Source organism: Kryptolebias marmoratus, linkage group LG11 (genome assembly GCF_001649575.2).
Source record: "Kryptolebias marmoratus isolate JLee-2015 linkage group LG11, ASM164957v2, whole genome shotgun sequence".
NCBI classification, from domain to species: domain Eukaryota; kingdom Metazoa; phylum Chordata; class Actinopteri; order Cyprinodontiformes; family Rivulidae; genus Kryptolebias; species Kryptolebias marmoratus.
Window position 1 is genome coordinate 10,040,142 of NC_051440.1, and position 6,609 is coordinate 10,046,750.

General features: G+C 40.6%; 1 protein-coding gene across 1 annotated transcript in view; it reads right to left on the minus strand.

Annotated features, from left to right (window-relative positions):
* cntn1a (contactin 1a) overlaps positions 1–6,082 on the minus strand; it is a 68,511-nt gene extending 62,429 nt beyond the window's left edge. Inside the window, exon 1 of the mRNA XM_017406083.3 lies at positions 5,984–6,082. The gene's annotated coding sequence lies outside the window, so the exon portion shown is untranslated. The remainder of the gene's footprint in view (positions 1–5,983) is intronic.
* Positions 6,083–6,609: the final 527 nt, after the last annotated feature.

The window sequence follows — 6,609 nt, forward strand, 5'->3', positions numbered from 1 at the left end:
AGGCACACATCTCTAATATCTCTCTAATTGAGTCCAATAATCCCGGAGGATTTCCTTTGATTACAGAGACCAAAAATGTGTCAGAGGAAAACCAACTGAAACTTAAGAGAGAAGAAATTTTAAATCAGACCTAATTATAGATTTTTATTGCTGTCAAACGTAGCTAAAATCCTCGGCTCAAGCCAAATGTTTCAGCAAAGACTTCATATATTCAAAGTGAGGTTGAACAACGGGCTGAAAGTTTATCATCACAGCCATACCAGTGTGTGTTATATCATTTGCAAAGCACAGCTTGGATTACAATAAAATAAATTGTAGGCTTCTATATTCCAAGTGTCACACATTTGTATATTTGACCAAATTTTTGGATGTTGGTGGTCAAAATGCAACAACAAATGGAAATTGTTGTGTGGGTTCAAAGTAACCGATACTGTTACAGGTTTCTGGCCTACACCTCTACTGCCCAAACACATACATTTAAACACTGAAAGATGAATCTAAACCAGAAGTAGACATTAGTGTGATCGATCATCTCACTTTGTTGCCCCTTCTCTAATTAAATGGCAGCTGGGATGAGCTCCTGTCCTCCTTGACTTTTCATATAACAAAGCCATCGTAGCAAACGGATCGTGATGGCACTTCATCATGTGCCCAGTTCATCCGTCGCTCTTCTGATAACTAAATCCTGTTCTTTATCCGATCTAAATTACACTTTGGAAAACTGGAACTCTTCGGTTGTTCCAAAAAAAGCAGCAGAGAAGCCTTTGTCACTGTCCGTAAAACTTCTACCCAGTCCATAACATCACTTAGAGAACATTGATCGGTATCATCTCGTGTCTCTGATAAATGTCAGGGGGAGATAACAGGCGATCCCGACCTCGCCTGCTGGTCCAGTCTTCCTTATCTTAATGTAACCTGATTTCCAATGTCATTTTGGCAGATAAAACAGAACAGCAGAATGAGTCACAGTGGATGCTTATCACTTTTATCAAGATAAAATTACACTGAAAAAGAGAAAAAAAACAGATACATGAAAATTATCATTATAGCTTTAGGTGAGTTGGATCTTTAGTGCTTTTACAACTATCTATTCTAGAAAACAAACATATTTTTACATTTAACTCAATGACCCTCATTGCTATAAATAGACAAAACTCAGCAGTCAATATCAAAAACATCTATTTTTATCATAGTGCTGCTTTTAAAGTGTGCTGCACTTCATTTGATTTAGATATTAAATGAGTTAAACTCACATATATGCATTTTGCACACGCACATCTTAAACCATTCTTTGTCCAGGATGGCTGAATGATTGTTTATATCTGACATAAAACTAAGTGGGCTCCAGAGGTGCCAGGAGGAATTAATCTGGATTTTAATGAGCTACAGTGACCCCAGAAACAGTAAATTGGCTCAAGCAACAAAGGTTCCCATTCTATCACATTGACTGGTTTAAAAGGAAATTCCTAGTCCTGTAAATGATCTGCAACAAATAACTATTTACAGTCCTGATTTATGCGCACCTTATGGTTTTGGACTAACGCTTTAGGCCCTGGCTACACTACTCTGGATAGATTTTCTGCTGTGTTTGCACCTCCAGTTCACACACAAACTGTGTTTTTCGTAAGAAAAACCGAGAATTTCAAAAAACACTTCCCAAAGTGGAGATTTCTTAAAAACTATTTTTGGTGCATTTGTATGGACTCAAAGTACAGAGCCTAAGAAAAGAAAAAGACATAGCTGCCTGTTTCATGTCTGCCTGCTAATGGTTTGTGCCCTGGAAACCACAACATTGGAGCCATTTTTATCTGCCTTTTTTTTCTGTTTGGCTCATTTTATCCTGATCCTTTAATCGTGGTAAAAGGTTAATAATTGGGAGAAAATTTTAAACAAAATCAAAGAAATGAAAACAGTTTTGGTAAAACTTTAAACCAATACACTAAAGACTAATTTTAATCAGACCAAGTCAAACTCTGACCGGGACTGAGGAACCATCAATAAACTAACTTGAGGATAGTAATTTTTTAAATTATACAAACTGGCATGTTTCTAATTGAACTGGTTGAATGACATTAAAGGATATATCATTGTCTGGTTCATAAATATCTGATGTGATTTAGGGGAAAACAGGCAATTCTGTTGATGTTATTGAATATTCCACCCTAAATCTGCAATTTGTACACAGTTCCTAAACCCTCTGGTGTTGCATTTTGGTTTGCTTCTTCGTCCAAACTGAGAACAAAACAAAGCAGAACCTCTGCTGCACGTAGACATCAAGGTTAGTGTGAATCCATGCAGTTAACTAAACTGATGGAACGGATTCTTATAACCTCAAATTTAATTGTTGCCTATCACTCCTGGAGCTCCATTCTTTCTCTGTATTTTGAAATGCCATTAATGTGGATGTTCTCAGCACATAGTGGCCCAATTTGGGTTCTTCATCATTTTTATTAGAATATTGTGAACAAAAGCCTTATTTGCTAAATGAAGAAAAATGATATCAGTTTGAAAAAACAACTAGAAGAGAATAAATGGGGCCTTTGTTTGTAATGTATCACAGAAGGCTGATTTTTTTTCCCCTTAAACCCAAATAATCTCTTCAGATTAAATTGTTTTGCTTCACTCACAATACAAAACCTAAAGAAACCAAATCCAGCAACCACAATGCAAAAGGAAATACCTTCTAAAGTCTGATGCACAGCTTTTTCCTACCAACTGGATTTACAAAGTAAACAGCTCCAGCTGTGTATGATAGGGATAGGAGCTGTTCAGACACTGATTCAAAAAAAAAACTACATTCACTTCTGATGTACGGCACAGCACTGATAAGACAGGCAATCAACAGGTGGGGCACAAACATGCACTATGATCATGGAGTTTTTTTACCTATTAGATCTGCTTCTCTACACACGAATTTCACTGCAGCACACATGCAGAAAGCATAGAACAGCCCGCATTTGAAGAGTAAATGGCCTACCCGGTGCAAACTGTATTCAGACAGGGACTGAAAGTCTTTCTCCTCACCAAGCATGAACAGAGGGGAGGTCTGTTTCCAGGCATACATAGAAGGCGTCACGTCTCTGCTTCTCAGCCGTACCATAAGTGCGTCTCGCTATTGATTGCTGGTGTGTAAATTGCTGAGCAATCTTTTTGAAGCGTCAACAAGAGAGCATCGCAGTTTTTGTCACGGAGACACAGAGGAGTACTTCTACAGAGCAAGAACAGACTCACGTCTCTGCACACAGTGTTCATCTGCATGGACTGTTTCACAATAAGCTTACATTTTCCTCTAAGCCTGACTGCGCTGCACTCACTGTTACTGAAGACAGTATCCGACAACTTGTCCCTTCTGCCAGATCCAAAGTCTGCCAAATAGCTGAAATAGATTTTGAAGTAGCACACCAAATTTATCTTACTCTGGTCTGGTTTTTTAGGTTTTTTTGTCCAATAAATTCTTCACCCAAGGCTCGGAAGGACATCTGGAAACCAATCTAATCTCCTGGAATGACTTTGAAATTGCTGTAATCCTGAGTGGCAAACATCCAACATGCTTGTTGTTACAAGAATCAAGACAGCAATTAAAGCACTTAAGAAATTAGAAAAAAAGAGAATCTGAGAACAGATAAGAAGAGTTTTTTTTTTAAGTTTGTTTTCGTGTTCACAGACTAGACGTCGAATGGAGAGTGGAAACAATGATTCAAAAGTGCTCTGTTTTCTGACACGAGAAGTTATTACATCAGCACATGGCAGATGTAGGACTGAAGCTTCAAACCCAACAGGAAGTAAGTACATGATGATGTCGAGGCATTGGACTCTGAAACTAATGGAAGCTGAGGATGAAATGAATCAAAAAACAGAATCAGCCATCAATGTGCTGAGTTATATATATATAACAATTCTTGTCATGCAGATGCTGCTTTGTCCTGCATATTCTTCTGTAGAACAAAGAAACAAAATGGTAGATATCTACTCTGCACCTGGTGGTTTAGCCTACTTCTTAGCAGAGTAAATTCAGTCACTAAGTATGAAAGAGGGGGTCTGTCCTCAGGGTGTGCATAGCCCACCACAGGATGCATTAGCAGAGGTCGAGCTTTTAAGATTCGTAAAGTGCTTCACCTGACAGACGACAGTGGAATTCCTCTGACATTTGTGCCACATTATGGCTCTGATTCAGTCATGACACACAATGAAGAGTGTCACACCTGCACTGATGGGCGAATGAAGTCAGAATGTCAAGGAGCAAGGGGTTCGGAGGCGGTTCGGCGGTCTCTCAGCAAATCAAGTCAGTGCGAAACCTTAAAATGAGTGTTCAGGAAACTCCACTCATCAGTACAACAAACCAACTGTGGACATTTAAAGATTGTTTAATAATTTAGTCTCATTGATTAAACTGACGGCTCGTTGCTCCACAATTCGGCAATTATGGATCAGATAAGGCGCCATTCCAGTCTTCAACTAACATCATAACAACAAGCAGGGGTCTCCGATCCTGGTCCTCGAAGGCCACCATCCTGCATGTTTTCCTTGTTTCTCTGCTCCAACACACCTGATTCAGTGGTTAAATCACCTGTTCATGTACTGCAAAAGCCCAATCAATCACCCATTGATTCAAATCAGCTGTGTCTAAATACCAAGATAAATAAACACACACACATAATATATCTGTGTGTGTGTGTCAGTTTTTATGTCAGTTCAGTAGGAGGTCCTACATCAAGGATCAGGATGGATAGTGTTCAGACTACCAAATATATGGGAATAAAAGAGGTTCAGAGCCGAGTGAAAGTGTTTTCAGTGTGCATTGAGGTTGTTCAGATAGTCATGACAGAATTCAGCAACAAGTCTGTCTGAACAGCCCTATTTTATGTATTTATGTATCTTTTTTTTTACAAATTAAGGTTATCTGTTGAACTATATACAACAGGTAAGTTAATACTTCTTCATAACCTTTCCACAGAGCCCCACTTCAAAAACAAACAAGAAAAACATTAAAATTATCCTTTTGACTACACAAAAGAAAACAGCTTTAAAAAAATCGCCTCAAAAGATCACATCAATTGTTTTTTTTTCTAACCCAGAATGACTCGGAGCTGCTTGTCTCCTGTAAATTTGATGCCTTATTCTGTTTTGTTTTTTTTTTAACTGACAGCCAACTTATTATTTCACTACATTTTCAGGACTAAAAACAAAAAGACATCCTGAAAGAAGCCAGTGGAAGTCAGCCAGTCAGCCTTAACGACACGCAGCAGGAGCAGTTTGTTTCCAGGGCAGCCAGCTCAGGACGCGCCCATGATCCCCTGACCAGCACCTCGCCTCCTCCTGACACGGTGGAAGGGTGTGAGGCTCGGCCTGACGGGCTCGAACCTCGTTCCTCCAGACCGAATTCAGCCAGCCACCGCGGGGCGTCGGGTCCGGTCCCAGTGAAAGTGTTTCCAGCCGCGCATGTTGATGAATCTCCGGGCTGCGAGGCAGGCAGCCCCTGAGCCCTGCGGATCATCGGTATGCGCGGCGCTGATAGGCTGGGGCGCCTGGCTTTCATTACTCATTCAGTTAAAACTCGGAACTGTTACAAAACACCGATACGAATGAGATTTATAACGAGCTGCTCTGCTGTGAGCCTCGGCCGCTCGGAGGATGCTGTGCGCGCACATCCATCACCCGCCGCTCTTATTAAATCCCGGATCAGTCTACGTTTTGGACAATATATGTTAAAAAAAAAAAAAAAAAAAGGGGCTAAATTCTTTGGATCTTAATGATCCCCATTTCTGCATTGCGGAAGGCTGCATATGAGCTCCATCCGGACCGCGCATCCCACTCATTCTGTTGTAAACAACCCTGATTTCCCAGCTGTCAGAATCCGGCTTCTTCATAAAATAATCTCAGACAGCATGCTGTTTTTTTCTCTCTCCCTCCTCTCCCTCTACCTCACTCTCTCTTTCCACCGCCCAACCTTTTTTTTTTTTTTTTTTGCCCTGTTTGTCCTTACCTTCCGTGCGGATCCGTGTCCTTCACGATGCTCGCACCTGCCGAGGAGCAGGGAAGGGAAGAGCCGGAGCTTCGGTCCTTCTGTCCCCTCTGGGCTGGATGGATGGATGGAGGCTTATGGCTGATCAACTTTGGGGGGCGCTAGAACCTGCTCGAGCCACATGATCAGAGAGCCGAGTCTCCCCACCGTGGAGTCAGGTTTCTCCCCGGGGGGTTTGCACAGCATCATCAGCATGAGCAAGTAGTTTGTTTCTTTTTTGTTTTTTTCTTTATGAAGTTTGATTTAAAGTCAGTTAAATGGGCCAAATGAAGAGGAAACTCCAGATCTGTTTGCAGTTTTGTGGCTAAAACACAATAACTGATTCTGACCATTTGCCACAATCCAGGCTGATTTCACACACACACACACACACACACACACAAAATCACTACATAGATTTTAATTTTAATGCAGAAAGTAATCATAGGCACCTGCTGTATGGGGCGCCGTTTGTAAAGGAGCTTGTGCTAAAAATTCATGCCTAAATTTTGTCACATTTAGCTTCTGCTAAAAATTCATGCCTAAATTTTGTCACATTTAGCTTCAAACACTGTTTAAAAATGTAGTGTTGATTTTCTGATGTCACT